Here is a 17,623-nt window from a genome sequence, read left to right on the forward strand (position 1 = left end):
AAAACCCCATTTTGAGAGAATCATCATTATTTGACCTGACTGGTGGTTCCCTGGAAGACCCCACTCACAAGATTTTTCTTTATTTGACCTGCCTCAGAGTTCACAAAGTGCAAATAACCTTTTCCTCTAAGGCATTTTGTCAAAAACAAACATCAGCAATTGTTTAATCATCACAGCTGCCTGAGGTGGTAGGTAAAAGTTGGGGCAAACATTAGACTAACTGAAAACCTTAAAAGGAAATGTTGGGGAATGAGATGTCCATAGAAGACTTTGAAAAGCTCTGACACATTGCCAGGGATCTAGCAGACCACATGTATGCCCAGGGCTGGGAACATTCTCATAAAATACCTGAAAAAGTCCTAAGCTCTTATCTCTGATGTTGAGGCTGTGTGCAAGCAGGAAGTGAAGGGTAAGGCAGGGCTATCAACTGCTGGTGAGTATGGAAAGTGTGCCCCAACATATGCACAGAGCCCTTCTGTAAAGACTGGAAGACTTATTGGCTTCCGGCATTTAAGGAAATTTTTGTTCAATCATTAGCTGATCACTAAGCTAACCAAGCAGAGACTTCAGTGGCCACTGAAGTGACAAAGAAGTGACAAAGAATACAGACTTCACAGATTTAATTCTGAAAAATCACTAAACAATAAACCCTAAGGAGGTGGGATAATCTGATTTCTAGAGTTGCCACATTATATTATTTAAGATGCCTAGATTTTAACAAGAAAAATATGAGACATGCACAAAACAAATAAAGAAAAATATGTCCGATTCACAGGAAATAAAGCAGTCAGTAAACACTGACCTGAAGAAAAGGACGCCATATTTAAAGAAATAAAGAATTGTGAGGGGGCGCCTGGGTGGCTCAGATGGTTAAGCATCTGCCTTCGGCTCAGGTCATGATCCCAGGGTCCTGGGATCGAGTCCCGCATCGGGCTCCCTGCTCAGCGGGGAGCCTGCTTCTCCCTCTGCCTCTGCCTCTCTCTCTCTCTCTCTCCCTGACTCTCATGAATAAATAAACTTTAAAAAAAAATTAAAAAAAAAAAAAAGAATTGTGAGAATGCCATCTCACCAAGTAAGAGAATACCAACAAAGAGGTAGAATTTATAAAACAAATCCAGCACCAAATAGATATTATGAAGTTGAAACATAACCGAAATGAAAAATTCACTAGAGGGGCTTAACATCAGATTTGAATAGGAAGAAGGAAGAATCAGCAAAGTTGAAGATAGGTCAATTGAGATTATCCGGTTTTAGGAGAAAAAGAGAAAAAAAATGAAGAAAAATGAAGAAAAATGAACAGTTTCATTACACACTACCAAGTGTACCAGCATACACATAATAGGAGCCTAAGAAGGAGAAGGAGTAAGGGGAGAGGGAATATTTGAAGAAATAATGGTCGTAAACTTCCCCAAATTGATGAGAAGCATTAACTTACACATCCAAGAAGCTCAACAAACACCAAACAGGATGCATTCAAAGAGATTCACACCCATATACATCATAATTAAACCACCAAAAGCTAAAAACAAAGGGAAAGTCTTGAAAACAAGACATAACCCATTACCTACAAGGAATCCTCAGAAAGATTTACAGCTGATTTTTTGCCAGAAAACCATAGAGGCCAGAGGGAAGTGGGATGACATATTCCAAATGCCAAAAGAAAGACTGTCAAATAAGAATTTCTCTATATAGCAAAACAACCCTTCAAAAACGAAGGTGATATTAAGATATTCATGGATAAACATATACTAACAGAATTTGACAGCAGACCTTTCCTATAAGAAATATTAAAGGGAGGGACAACTGGGTGGGGCTCAGTCAGTTAAGCATCCAATTCTTGATTTCAGCTCAGGTCATGATCTCAGGATTGTGAGATTGAGCCCCATGTTGGGCTCCCTGCTCAGTGGAGAGTCTGCTTTAGATTCTCTTTCTCCCTCTTCCTCTGCCCTCCCCACCTCTAAAAATAAATAAATAAAACTTTTTAAAAAAGAGAAATATTAAAGGAAATCCTTCAGGCTGAAATGAAAGGGTACTAGACAGTGACTCAAATCCACACAAGGAAAGAAAGAGCATTGGTAAGTAAACTATGGAGGTAAACATAAAAGGTAATGTAAATATAAGACAATATAAGTCTATCTTTTGTTTATAACTCTTTTATTCTCCTTTCTGATTTAAGACAATGAACATGAAATTAAGAGAACAATTCTATTTAATATAGTATGACATTAAAAAGATTAAAATACTGAGTAATAAATTTAACAAAGGAAGTACAAAATGTATTAACCTTTCCTCAGTTACTGTTTTCATGTGCCATATGATTCCTGTTGGGAACTTTAATAACATACTGTGTAATCCCTAGAGCACCCAGAAAACTGTCTTGAAAACAGTAGCAACAGTACTCTCTGCATTTTTGTATTAAATTTAACTGGGGAAGAAAAAGAGACTCAACTGTTGAATGAAGTACCTGATGGGTAAAGTAGATACAGAATCCTAGGAGGAGAACTGGCTGGGAAATTGTTTTTGTTGTGTTAAGTCTGGGATATCACTCTTCAGAGGGCATTTCTTGTTAGCCACTTTTACTGAAACAAGTTGAGATCTATAGTTATATTTTATTCCATTCTTCAACCTCAAGATACTCATGGTGGTTTTTTTTTTTTTTAAGATTTTATTTATTTATTTGAGAGAGAGAGAATGAGAGACAGAAAGCACGAGAGGGAAGAGGGCAGAGGGAGAAGCAGACTCCCTGCTGAGCAGGGAGCCCGATGCGGGGCTCGATCCCGGGACTCCAGGATCACGACCTGAGCCGAAGGCAGTCGCTTAACCAACTGAGCCACCCAAGTGCCCCACTCATGGTGGTTTTAAGCACAGTATTAAAAATAGGGACTTTGGGGTGCCTGGGTGGCTCATTTGGTTGGGCAAGTAACTCTTGATTTTGGCTCAGGTCACGATCTCAAGGTCATGAGATGGAGCCCCAAATCAGTCTCCACACTCAGCAAAGAGCCTGCTTGAGATTCTCTCTCCCTCTCCATCTGCCCTTCCCACTTATGTTCCCTCTCTCTCAAATAAATAAATAAACCTTAAAAAAAAAAAAAAAAGGTAGGGACTTTGGTATCAGGCTGATCTAACTTTGGGTTTGGTTCTTCTACCTATTAACTGCATGACATTGGGCAAATTATTTACCGTCCCTAAGCTTCAATTTCCTTATCATTACCAGTATTCCTTATCTCAACTATAAAAGTCATGTCTAAAAAGAATATTAGAGTTTTAAATGAGATAATACATATGAATTATTCAGCAAAGTGCCTGCCTGAAAGAAACAGATGTTCAAAAAATATTCATTTCAGGGTTACTGTTCTCAGGCATCTACTGCTTGCTGCTTTCTGACACTACAGACTAGGCTTCCTTTTCTAGAATGTCATACAAATGGAATAATCACTATGCACTCTCTCTTTTTTTTTTTTAAGTCTGCCTTCTTTAACTCAGCTTAATTATCTTGAGATTCATCCACATTGTTATGTCTATCATTAGTTCTTCACTTTTTATGCTGAGTAGTATTCTGTTGGATGGGTATACCACTATTAATCAATTTTAGGCATTATTTTAATTAGAAAAAACTCTTGGAGTTTCTCTAAGGAAATAAATGTATCTTTTCTTTTCTTCCTTCAGAGAGGCTTTAGGGGACCTGAGCTCCAAAGAGAAGGGCAAATAGATCTGTTGACTGAAGGTGGGCTGGTCTCTGCAACACAGCTACAGGACCAGAATTTAGGAGACAGGAAGAGACCCTGTATGGGAAACCTAGTCTCTAGTTTTATACTTTTTTTTTTTCCATCCTAGTAGTTTCTTTTCTTCCACAATATTTAATAAAGGCCATGTTAAATGTTACAGCCTGCCAGACATTTAAGAAAAAAAAAAAAACCAATTCTACATAAAACTCTTCCAAAAATTTGGTTTCATTTTTGAGGCTAGCATTGCCCTGATACCAAAACCAGAAAACAGGCATTACAAGAAAAGAAAGCTAGTGCTCAATGTGTCTCATGAACATAGAAGCAAAAAAGCTCAACATAATGTTAGCAAATAAAATCCAGCAATATACATAAAGGATAATACATCACAATCAAGTAGGGTTTATTCTAGGAAAGCAGGGATGTTAGTATAACATTCAACCGCTCCTCAATGTAGTTCACTTCATTAACAGAATAAAAGAAAAAAATCATATGAATAGATGCAGAAAAAGAAGCATTTGACATTATTCAACATCCATTCATTAAAAAAAAAAAAAAGCTTTCAGGAATATAAGGGAACTACCTCAACCTGATAAAGAGAATCTACAAAAATCTATAGACAACATTGTACTTAACAATTAAAGACCAAGTGCTTCCTCCTAGGATCAGAAACAAGGCATTGATGTCCATTCCTATCTCTTCTATTATACTGGGCATTCTAGCTATAGTAGCAAGGCAAGAAAAATAAGGCATAAACACTGCAAAGAAAGAAAGACAATCTTCATTTGCAGATGACATGAACATTTTGTAGAACAGTCTAATAAATCTACAAAAATCTACTCAGCAAAAAACAAAATGAGAGCAAAACTTGTATACTTGAAACAACATGACATTAATGAGTAAAGTTAAAGAAAACCTAAATAAATAGAGGTGTATACTTTCTTCATGGATCAGATCAGAAGAATTAATATTGTTAAGATGTCAATTCTTCCAAACTGAGCTCTAGATTCAATGCAGTCCCAATCTAGCAGGGTTTTTTTTTTGTTGTTTGTTTGTTTTAAGAAATCAGGGGCATCTGGGTGGCTCAGTCGTTAAGTGTCTGCCTTCGGCTCAGGTCGTGATCCCAGGGTCCTGGGATCGAGCCCCGCATCGGGCTCCCTGCTCAGCGGGAAGCCTGCTTCTCCCTCTCTTGTTCCCCCTGCTTGTGTTCCCTCTCTCGCTGTGTCCCTCTCTGTCAAATAAATAAATAAAATCTTAAAAAAAAATAAAAAAGCTGATCCTGAAATATTTATAAAAATGGATAGGATCTAAAATAGCCAAAACAACTTTGAAAAAGAACAAAGTTGGAAGGCTTACACTATGTGATTTCAAGACTTGATATAAAGTCATGGTAATCAAGATCTGTGGTACTGGTATAAGGATAGCTCTCCAGATAAAGACTGTGGCATAAAGACAGACATATAGATTTAATGAAACCAAATAGAGAGCCTAGAAACAGCATGCACATATATGATTGACTGATCTTTGACAAAGGTGTCAAGGTAATTCAGTAGGGAAGAAGAAATTTTCCAACAACTAGCGATGGAACAATGAGATATCCGTATGCAAAAACAAAACTTCAACCCCTACTTCATATCATATATAAAAAATTAACTTGAAATGAAATAGATTAGAGACCTAACTGCAAAAGCTCACACTGTAAAACGTCTAGAAAAAAACACAGGAGAAAATCTTTGTGAACTTGAATAAGACAATGATTTCTTAGAAGAGGCACACAGAATACAAACCATAAAATAAATTGATGAATTACACTTTATGAAAATTAAAAACTTCTGCTCTTTATTACAGCCTGATCCCAGCTACAATTTTAATGCACCTGGAGCCAAGCTTTAAGGAAAGAGTGATAGCAGCCTGGAGAATCCAGGCAATATGGCAACAATAATCTTTGGAGAGTGGAGCCTCCCCAGATTTACTTTAAAACCACCTGTTCCCTGGGTTCTGGCTGCTTGCTCTAGTAGAGAGCCTTGGCTGCCACCATTATCCTGTCTCCAAACACCAGCTGTGTCAAGTGAAGGGCGGGTTCTGGCATGGCCCCCACCATGCTTGCTGGGACAGTAGCTGCAGCAGCTCTGACCCAACCAGACCCATGGAGGGAGCCTCCAGCTTTACTCCTGGCTACCCTGAGGGACTGGGTCACACTATCTGGAAATGTGAAAAGTGGACCAAGGCGAGACAGGAGACCAGAAGTAGCCCTCAGATAATTTCTTCTCCATTCTTCCCTTATGGATTGTTTTGAGGGCTTCTTGGAAGCAATCACACACAAACAAACCACTAGATGTGTTTTCTTGTGAAGCCTTGGCTAGTTCAGTTACAAACCACCTATATTTGTGTTCCCTCCTTCCTCAACTCATTTCCCTTCTACCTTGATGGCTTGACTCTTGATGCCCTAAGATTGTGTCTCCCAATACCCAACAGAACATTCACAATTGGTTTTGCTTTCAAGGCTGAGACAGAATGTAATAATAGCCCTATAAGAAAGTTGGTACTGTTGTATCATCATTTTGCAAACAGGGAAACTGAGGCCCAGAGAGGTTAGGTAGCTTGTCTAAGATCCTAGAGCCAATAAATGGAGGAGGCAGGATTGATTCTGACTCCAAAGTCCATGCTCTTAGCAATTCTGCTATTATTCTGCCCGAGGGTGCTTGGTCTGGCTGCCTGTCAGCTTCTTTCTAGACCTTGATTCTAAGGAGAAGATCTTGTCCTTGTTATGAGTTCTGGCAGGTCCAGAGCCCCTGTTTCACAAGAGCTTGGTTGTGGGACTTTCTCATCATATTTGTACTGTGAAAAAAGATCTGAGCCAGTCTGGAGGAGGAGCAGTTGTAAGACAAAGCATATTAGAAACAGTAACTCTAGTCATTCTTGACAGCTGGGTAGACAGATACATTCAGCAAAGGGAACATTTCTGACTGAGACAAGATTGCTCTTCAGGCTGTGATGTGAACTAGGGACCTTCACACTTCAACCTGCCTGTCACTAGACAGAAAAGAAAGCGTGACCCTTCTCCTATTCCCCACCGGCTGTTACCATGACAGGTATGTCTCTGATTGCGAAAGAGTGGCCGATTCTATTACACTGATAATATATAACAGGGTGGAAGCAACCTTTCAAGTCCTGTGCATTTAAAAAAAATATATTCAGTTGTTCAGTGATAAGTTTTGAAAAGTCAGTGGTGACTTCACAGCAGGAAGAAGACTGATTTTTGAAGTTTAAAAGGATGTTTATAAGGAAGAAGGTGAAAAGACAATTAATTTTGATTCTATAGTTCAATAAACCCTTTGGGTGATCTACTCGGTAGCCTATGTATCCTGTGACAGACCCTGGGACTTCAGAGGTGAGTAAGACACCCTCATAGGGCGACCGGCTGTCTTGGTTTGCCTGGGACTGAGTGGGTTCCTGGGATACAGGACTTTCAGTGCTAAAACTGGGAAAATCCCAGGCAAACTGAAACAAGTTGATTACCCTACCTGTATCCCAGCAAGCTCACAGGATAATGAGGAAGATAGTTAAGCAAGCGTATGTATGTATGAAATAGTGTGATATGTAAAATTAGGAATAATGATAATGGCTTTTACTTCTATAGCACTTTCTGAGTCAGGCACTATTTAGAATAATGTCTTTATGTGCATCAGCTCTCTGAATCCCATAATAGCCTTGTGAAGTAAGGACTACTATTATCCCCACCTTATATAGTAAGGAATTGAGGTACTACTAAGGGGGCAGTTCTGGGATTCAAACGCAGGCAATTCGGATCTGAGAGCTTAGCCTCTCAACACTGCTCTCAAATGTTTAAGGCAAGAAGTAGCATAGAGGGGTGATACGAGGTGTCATGGGAAAAGAGGGTATGGGGGAACGAATTAGAGACGGTGATGACTGAGCAAGATTTTGAACAGTGAATGAGGAATCAACCAGCAGGAAGAAAGGGAAGGGGTTCCAGGCATAAGAGCTCAGGTTAGGACATGTCATAGTGTTGCTGGTCAGTTGATGTCCATAGGGGCCCTAATGGAATTCTTTAGGGCTCTGACAATTCCAAAGGATATTTCATCCATCACACTAGGATCTTGGGAAAGAAGCCTGGAGAGATAGCAGGGCCAGACCATCAAGGCTTTGCATATCATATTGAGGGACAATAGATTTCAACCTGTTTACAACAGGGAAGCACTAGAGAAAGGCTAAGATTTGCATTTTTAGAAAATCACTGTGGTAGTATCCAGAGGGTGGTTTGAAGGGGACCAGTGACAGGGGACAACCAAGTATAATGCCCTTGAAAAAGTCCCCATGAGAGCTGGTGACTTCAACTCCAGCATGTGACAATGGGGATGGAGAGGGTTGGGTAGATTAAAAAGAGGAGGAAGCAAGATGGACCAAACTTGGTTAGTGATCAGATGGAGGGACCTAAGGAGTTAGGAAACCTGAGGATAGCTTTTATTAGCTCTGCTTCATTGACTAGGTGCTGAATGGTTCCACCAATAATTAAGAAAAGGGAGGGGGGATGCAGGAGGAAGAGTGGATCTAAAAGGGGAAAGATAGTGAGTTCAGCTTTCCACATGTGACTCTCAATGGCCTAGAGGAAATCTAGATGGTATCGTCTAATCCAAGCATCCTATAAAAAGAAGGAAACAGCTTGTCCTAAAGGCTACTTAGTTTTCTGATCAAGAGTGAAATGATAAAGGGGTACCTGGGTGGCTCAGTGGGTTGAGCGTCCAACTCTTGGTTTCTGCTCAGGGTGGTGAGATCAAGCCCCACATGGGGCTTTGCATCGAGTCTGCTTGAGATTCTCTTTTCCCAATCCCTCTGCCCCTTCCCCCCGCCCTCTGGCTAGCATGTGCACACTCTCTCTCAAATAAATAAATAAATCGTAAAAAAAAGGAGTGAAGTGATCATTACAAGAGAAGTTCTTAGAGACAGGTATGAAATAAATAGAAAGCAGAAGAATTAATATAGCATTAAGGCAACATCCTTTGGGTTTCCCCTGAGGAAGAAAATACTCAATACATTCATTTATGATAAGGTATGAGTGTCTTAATTTGTTGTTCCTCCTAAGAATATTTGTTTTATAAAAGACAGCAATATTTAATTGAATCCCTGATGAAAGAATTTCAGGTACCTAATCCTAGAGATGGGACAATTCTTTTGGCCAATGAATCTTCTAGAATTCCTCAGATAAATCATAGTTCATTTACAGCTTCTAATTCCACGTGCATGGGCATGGGGGTAATTTGAACATAAATTCTATACGTGGTTTCTACTGATCCTTGAACTAACTCCTTCAAAATGTTCGTATCAAAACATTTAAGATCCTCAGTATCTTGGCATCATGAGTACAGAAAGTCTATTACTGATCAGTATTGATAAAAATTATTTACGTGACCTATTTATTTGAAAAGGTTTTTTAAAATGCCATTTTTCAGCTCTATTCTCCCCTTCTCATCCCCCGAGTGTGATCATGCTTCCTTCAGAGTGCCCTGTATCCCTCTGATGGGGAAGGTGTATATATCTCCTCATCCCCACATAAACCTTCATCCATAGGTTTCTGATGCATGGTCTCCGGATTAACGTGTGTGAACAATGATCTTGATTACCTACTGCATCTTTAACTGGAAAGTTTTAAGTAGTATCTCATGGATAAATTAATTGAGCTTAGCATATCTTCTTTGAAACAATCAGGAAGGGGAAAAAATGGAAAAATGGAGATCCAGGGAGAGTAAGGGAATTTCCTAAAGACACACAGTCTGGGAATGAGCAAAAGTGCCCTGCTATCCTGACATCTCTAACCATTAGGCAATTCCATCTCCTTCCCTTTAGAATGCCATCATTTGTGAAATAGCCAAATGACATGGGAGAATGACGCTGCTCTTATGATTGAGTGGCCTGGGATCCTTTCTACTCTGCAAAACTTTGCCCATCTCTCAGATTTCCTAACTGGTTTTTATTTAGAGAAGCATGCTGTTTACTATTCAACCATCACCCATCTTTGTCAGCACCCAAGGCCACAACTTCATCTGAATGGCCAGTGATACACTGCAGATAGAGTGCACCAAAGAGAGTAAACTCTGTATGACATCTATATGGATTCTGAACCAACAAGAAATGGATTGGTGCTGCCATAAAGCCTTGTGGTAGCCAGGCAAAGAAAAGCTGAGGAGGATGTGATAATGGTAGTGGTGGTGGGAAAAGCAATAGTTTTCTCCCTTTACCTTTCCCCTCTGCAGAGACTGGCTTGAATCTTATTTGGGATGTGAAGAAATCAAGTGAGTACAGGGATTTTGTGTCCTAGCAGGGAAGCAAAATCCAACTTGATTATCAATGGTACTTCTAGTGGCCTTGGGGGGGCCGAAGATCAGCATGGGTAACAAGACCGTTACGATATCCCACTTTGAACCTAGTATGCCCTACCAACCATACGTCTTCATAGAATAAAAAAAGGATGTAAGGCATATGGGTACAAAAGTCGTGGTGGATCAGGCAAGGGTCTGCATGCATGTCCACTGTGTGCCCTTGGCAGGTATCCTTGACATCACAGTCATGATGCTATTTATGGGCACGCTCACCCAGGATGGACAGAATGCTGGTATCCCACTCTGCATGTCCAGCTGGATTAAAGACAAGATGCCTGGGTTTATATTAAGAATTATCAGCATGATGGGATCCATCTTTACCTAATCCAACAGGTATTTTATAGGTACTCAGGAACCCGATTGGGAAATGATCTTATACAAGAAAAGAATATTCTATTTTTGATAGCTCTTGCTAATCAGTTAGGCAAGCACATAATGTCCTCAAGCTTGCCGAAACAAAATGCCTAATTATCGGCAATGGGGCTTCCCCACCCCCACTCTTGCCTCTCCACATGGACGTGTATGTGCTTGTGTGCATTCTTCATGGACTGCCTGCAGCTAACTTTGGAAGATGCAGATTTTTTTATATCATTTAAACCACAGCAACACACACACATTTAAAAAAATAATCAGTGAATTAGAAAGCCCCACATTCATATGAAGAAAGACAACAATAAATTTTACTTACCAGTTTAGATTGTTCGAGGCAGCAGAGGAACAAGTTGTTGGTAATTGTCCAGCGCTTTCATTCAATAAATCACACTGGCTTTGCTTTCTCCGGTGGCTCAGCCTCTGCGCAAAGCAAGCGAACCTCCTTCCTATTCTGTGTAAAGAATAAAATGCGAACAGGATCACTACAGGCAAGAGCTGAAGTCCATGATCACTAAGCTACTCTTCCTGCAAAATAAAAGCGCAAATGATGCACAGGGAGGAAAGGGGAGAGGGAGACAGCGTGACTCGGAATCTAGGTGTATTCTCAAGACTGTAGCCCTGAGAAGGCTTGATTTCTCAATCTCTTGTGCATGTAGTAAAAGGATGCCATGACTTCAGTGTATCTTTAGCCTATTGTATCTGTGAGGTCCATTAGGAATGGCACGCAGGGACAACAAGCTTCATGGCAAACAAGCCTGAATCAGAACCGGCTGTCACTCAAGGATGAGCAGAGGGGCAGCAGGGCAGCCGGTTCGCTTTGCACTCTATCAACTGCAGGCAAAGAAATATCGTCTGGCATCCAAGAGCCCATCCAGGAATCTGTGACTGCAAATGATCGATAGCTCTCCTGGGGCCAGACACCCGTTTACTCCCACAGCTCCCCGGGATGAGAAGCACACAGGTGGCCACCGCATTCCCTCACCTAAGGCACCTGTGCAATCCTTTACAAGCTCCCAGCAAGAGCTAAGAAAGCTCCCAATCCAGTCAGGGCTGCTCAAGCATTGCTAGAGTTTTCATCTGAGCAGGTTCTGAGAAAGTAGTCAGCAGATCTGGGACTTAGGACACCAAGAGGCTCAGTCTTAGGAGGAAGATTCCAGTGCTCCTTTCATGCCGGCTACATATGCGTGCACCTGGCTCCTTTCAGGACGTTATGCCTTACATGACTAATGAAACACACAGAATGAATTTCCTAGAAAGCCGCTTATTTAGGCATTTTTCATGTTTCTCTCTGAAATAAAATGGCAAATGACCTTCACAGGCTGCTTTTATGTTAAGGAGACATTGCTGATTGAGAGCACATATTAAACCCTGCGCCACCCCTCCCCCCGCCCCCACACACAGATACACACACACAGACGTCCCTAGCAACAGCATTAAGAATCTCTAAAGATCTCTTCAGATTCTCTCTCTGCCAAATGAAAGCTTAGCTGCTATGATGACTTCAGAAATAGTTTTGGACCCTTCTACTAGGCACTGACTCTGGTATGTTATTTATACCGAGAGCCAAATCAACTCCCAAATTTTGAATGCAACTCTGCAGCAAATCAGAAGAAAGTCTCTTGGTTATAAACAAGAGGGTGGAGTGTTAGTCTTTGGCCTGGTAATTAATTAGAATCCTCGGAATGGCATCTTGTGTCCCTGAAAACCTGCCCCCCCTTCTAGAGACAGCATTTCACTCTGGTGGCTGACTCGTCCCAGACAAGTGTCTGCTCTGGAGTTGGGATCTGAGGCGAGACTCCGTGACTCATAAGACCTCCCAAAGGAGGGGCGCAGGTTAGCTTTTCACAGTTGTCTTACTTTTTCTTTTCTCGTTCAAAAGGCAAAATCTCTCTTTGGAATATTTTTTTTCCCTCTCCTTCTTCCTAGACTTACCTGTCCTATGGAAGCATTGCTATGAATAATCTAATTTGGCAATATTCATGCTTGAGGTTCAGAAGGCTATTTTTTCATCAAGGATTAAGAAAGAGTCAGGCTACCCTTTTGCAGCTTAAGCCTAAAGGATTGCCAGGTAAAACTTTACCCTTATCTCTAAACAAACTTTGACTTTAATGCAGATTTACTTAAATTCCGTCTCCTGGGGAAAGCCAGGTGAGGGAGTCATTCTATTAAGATTAGGGGCTGCCCCCACGGGGTCATGATTCAATCTACTGTGCAAACCTAAGGGGATGGAGCCTTAGTAATAGCGACATCGCTTCCAGGAGCAAATGCCCAAGACTGAGTCATGTCCTGCATCTCCTGTCCATTGCATTAATTTATCCATTCATTCCTCAGTCTGCTCTTAACAAAAGTACTTAAGTTTAGTAAGTCCTTAGTCCGTGTGTCATATTGTGCTAAATATTTTAATGTTACCAAAAAGCTTATCAATGAGAATTAGTAAAATTCTCTGTAATCTGGCTCTGCCTACCTCTGTAGCCTAATTTCTTGCCCCCTTCCTACTCACCCTCCATGTTGTAGCCTTTTTAAATGTCTTTCAGATACTTGGACATGCTATACCATCTCTCAACTTCAGAATTCTCCATATGATATTCTTCTGCCCCAACACTCGGTCTTCTGTCTAACTCACGTACAGCACTAGAGTCTTGGCTTAAACATCATCTCTCCGTGATACTTTTCTGGCCCTTGGGCTGTTAGGCTCCCCGCTCTGCAGTCCTAGAGCACCTTCTATTCACCCTTTGTGACATCCATCACATTTTGTTACACTTACTTGCTTTACATCAGCCATCTCTATTTTGCTATAAGAGTTTAAGTGCGAAGTTTTCTATTCACTGCTCTATTTCCAGTCTAGCAGAATTCCTGGCACATAGAAGGCATTCAGTAAATACTTAGTGAGTATTCTGTTCAAGTGCTTAGCATGTATTTGTTGAATGAATGAATAAATCATTTCAAAGAATAACAGGGGCCTGAGAATTGAAAGGAACCCTAAAGTTCACTTAGTACATCTAATTTTTCTTGCCAACTGGCCATCTAGTGAAGTCTCGCCTCCTCTGATTATTCCTTCTCGATCAGTCTCAGTCCAGAGTGATCACACACTTATTTTGTCCCCTGTCCCCCAGCACTTTTACAGCATATTCTTGCTTTTTGTTCTCTAGCTGTTTCCTAGACGTGGTCTCCTCTCTATGGACTGGTATTCTCCATAACGCCTAGCATAAGCCTGCAATTATTTGATGCTTGATTCATTCAATAGCAAACGTTTGAACAGAGAGTTAAATGATCAGTCTTGGGTACCTGGGTGGCTCAGTCAGTTAAGCGTCTGCCTTCAGCTCACATCATGATCCCAGGGTCCTGGGATGGAGCCCTGTATCAGGCTCCCTACTCAGCAGAGAGCCTGCTTCTTCCTTTCCTTCTGCTGCTGCTCTCTCTCTCTTTGTCATATAAATAAATAAAATCTTTAAAAGAAATGATTGGAGTCTCGCTTTAGGAAGATTACTCTGGAATTGGGGGAAGAATGGATTGCATTGGCCAGACCTAGAAAGGACTCTAATAATGACCGCAGCACAGAAATAGAATTTAAAACACAGCTTTGCGCTTTCTTTCCCTCCGCCTCCCCCGCCCCGCCCTTCATATCAGAATACCCGTGTTCTCATCTGGAACACTGAGAATGTTTCCTCCACACTCAGCACTTCCCCTCCACCCAATTCCACCCCCACAGTTAGCTCACTTGCTTACGTTATTTGTGAACATGTCTCACTGATTCAAGCTCCTTTGAAGACAGGGATTACATTTTAGTTAATTTGTATCTTCCTTCTCTAGCCCTTACACTGCCTGGCCTGGTGTCTCAAGATAGTTCAGTGCTCGATCAATATTAAGAAAGAAAAACACCTTATTTGTGCAAAGTGCTGGATAAAGCACTATGGTGAGGAAGGGAACAAAGATGAGGAGGTATCTTTTCAAAGATAAAATGGCTCTCCTTAGTGAGAGAGAATTGTACTTCCTTCCGGGATGCTTCAGGAAGATTCACAGAAGTTTGCGGTTGCACTGCATCTGGCAGAATGAAGACCTCTAGAGGCTGAACAGAAGAGAAGGAAAGGGAGTCGATGCACAGAATTCCTAGAATGTTTAGGGAATGACAAGTAATCCAGCTGGCCGGAGTACACATGGAGGGGAACATCTAATGGAATTGGGGCTGCAGAAATAGGCTGGGATGGGACTGGGGTGTGAGTGGATGCGATCTTAGAGTCTGGACTTTTTCCTAGGGGTGACAGGGATTTGGGCAGGAGAATGGCAGCACCACGGATGAAGCTCCCTCCGTTCTAGCCATCGAGGCCCGTGAACTGAAGCGGGGAGAGCCGGGAAGCAGGCAGACGTGGATGGCCAGGGCCTATGGCAACAGCAATCAGGAGCTGACTGTGGGGCACACTCTGGAGGAGGACCTGTCAGCGGTGCTGCTGAGAGTGAGGGGAGATGGGAGAGGGAGTAAGAAAGAAGCTGAAGATGCCTTTGAACGTTTTAACCTGCATGATGGCAGATGATGGCGACATCCATGGATGCCGGTGCGCAAACCCAGCGATAACGTAGGCGTTCATGGCACGGTCTGTGCATCTTTCGAAGGTAGAGCCAAGAGCAGGAGGCCGAGTCCTTGCAACCCCGTGGAAAGTGCCTGGACTGCTCTGAAGAATCCATTCAACAGCCGCGGAAGAAGTCAGTTCAGGCTGTGGCGGACCAACTACCCCTGGCAACACGCGGGGCCATCTGCAGGGGAATGGGTGCAGAGTCTCCCCAGAAAGAGGACTTCCTGATGCCGGGCTTCCCATCTCAGAGTTGTGGAGCTTGGTGGAAGGAAATACAGCTGGGGATGAGGAGTCTGAGTCCTCGAGCTGCTTCTCAGTGGCTGAGTGACCTTGGGCAAGTTACTTTCTATCCACCAGGTCTCAGCTTTCCCACTTGGCAAGTGAGGGAGGGGGCCAGTTAACTTCAAAGGTCCCTTTTAGTGTACTCTCCTCTGATTTGTGAAGTGCCACGTTGAGAATTTCAGGATACTCATGAAACGAGGCCAAAGCCCACCAACATCAGAGGCTAGCAATGTCCACTCTCTCCTGCGAAATCATGCCCATATTTTGAGAACGTCCATATATCACCGAAAATGCATGTCTGCCCCGCGGTTAGTTCCATGTGGTTACTTTGTAAGACATAAATTTAAATTGATCACTTTTTGATGACCTTTTTCTAACAATTTTTCACTCTTTTTTTCAGCAAAGATTTTTTTTTTAAGGGGTGCCTTTTCATCGGAGTCTCAAAATTAAATTATGGGAAAAAAGCAGCAGTCCCTTACTGTGGTCAGCAAAGAGTCTGGCCAGCCTACTTCCGCTCCCTAATCTCCTGACCTTCCTCAGGGTGCGGCTGCTCAGTAATGGCTCTGATTCTTTTTTCAAAAATAAAATGTGCTACTTATCAAAAGCTGCTAAAAAGGAGACAAAAAAATAGGAAAAGAAAACTAACACCCCAGGGTGTATCTGAACATGCTTATTATGTGCGAAGTTGTTAGTAATGAATGTAAAACTCTTCCTCCTCCTCCCTCTCAGTTACTAAGCCCCAAAGAAAAAAGGAAACGGGGTGGGGGAGGGCAGTGGCTATTCAGTCCAAAGCAGACCTTTTCAAAAGGTGCAGACTGTTCATGGGCATGCTATTTCTTGATTATTTTGTTTTAAGCACCAGCTGACCTTTCAGACTAAAAGTAAAGGTCCCAAAATATCCTGAGAAACTCTCTCTTGGGGTCCCCCCCCCGGCAGCCTAAGTCTTAGAGACTAGACTCATGACATTCAGAAAGACTCTTCAAAAAGAGATGGGCCGTGTGACTTCTGCTGTGATTTGATGACAGAGTGTTTATCTGAACTAATCATGTGAGCTTTTCCAGTGTTGCATTTTTGAGAAATGGGATTCTCTTAAGGAGGTTACAAACACTTCACTGAAAGCTTTCCAAGAACGGCTTCATGCCGCCTCTCAAGCAGCCTCTCGCCGGGCTGTAGCCCCGATGTGATAATCAGGGTCCGAGCTTCTGAAAAGTCTTCTTGTTCTGGCTGCCACCCTCCTTTCAGTCATCATAAGAATTCTCAAACTATGAATCCCCTATTGTCTGTGTGAGCCCGGGATCCCCCACACCATGCCGAGGAAGGAATGTGAACCTCCTAGGTCTGGTCCTAAGCCTCAACCCTGTCCAGCAGGTCACAAAGCCCCATTTATACTCAGCTCCAAAGTTTTATCATAATTCTTTATCTGCTCAGCCCCATATATCCTCTCAGGCAGTCAGGAGACGTTTGGTAATGAAGCCCATTTATCCTCATTTTCTCAATTGGCACACTTAAAGTTCTAATATTTATGTTCACACTGTCCTAATTTTGAACGTCAAAGATACTATACGAGACAAGTAGCATTGCCAAAGGATAATTGAAACTCACAGAAGAGTTCACCAGAGTCTGATGCACGACGTGCTTTGTCATATTACCAATCACTGCATCACCAATAGTTAATTTTAATAGCGCAGTGGAAACATAGTAACTACAATAGCTGCCATTTACCCAACACCTCCCTCCCATGTGGCGTGCAGCGACGTTACTGCGTTCTCACGCTCTGTGAAGAGGAGTATCCACTTTTTACTGGTGAGGAAACTAAGGCTCAGAGAGATTAATAAACTGATTTCTGTGCATTCAGGGGCTGAGCTGAGACTCAAACCCAGATCTCTGACTGCAAAGCTCATGGCATTTGTACCTCTCTCTTTTGCCTCTTCCCAGAAATACAATTTGTAAGTCGTTTTAAATTAGTATAACACAGCTATTTTTCATCACAAATACGTGAAGAATTCTGAACTCAGGGCTGTTAAAAGGTTTTGGCCAACTGCATATGGAGATCTGTTCTGATAAGTATTTGTACCATGTCAGGTCAGAGTAGGAATTTGTGGCATATGGTTCACCTATCAATAGGTGGCAGTATTCACCTAAATCTCTCCAAAAGGAATTAGCACAGGTCACTTCTCCTTACAACCATCCCCAAGGCCATCTACATTCTTTGATGCACTGGATTTTATCATAAAGAATAGCATTTACAATAATTGATCTGCTAACTGGATCTTCACCTTGCCTT

General features: G+C 41.9%; 1 protein-coding gene across 1 annotated transcript in view; it reads right to left on the minus strand.

Annotated features, from left to right (window-relative positions):
- The window catches only part of ANKFN1 (ankyrin repeat and fibronectin type III domain containing 1), a 178,177-nt gene extending 167,235 nt beyond the window's left edge, over positions 1-10,942 (minus strand). Inside the window, exon 1 of the mRNA XM_021704390.2 lies at positions 10,806-10,942. The gene's annotated coding sequence lies outside the window, so the exon portion shown is untranslated. The remainder of the gene's footprint in view (positions 1-10,805) is intronic.
- Between the last annotated feature and the right edge of the window lie 6,681 nt (positions 10,943-17,623).

Source organism: Neomonachus schauinslandi, chromosome 15 (genome assembly GCF_002201575.2).
Source record: "Neomonachus schauinslandi chromosome 15, ASM220157v2, whole genome shotgun sequence".
Taxonomy (NCBI): Eukaryota; Metazoa; Chordata; class Mammalia; order Carnivora; family Phocidae; genus Neomonachus; species Neomonachus schauinslandi.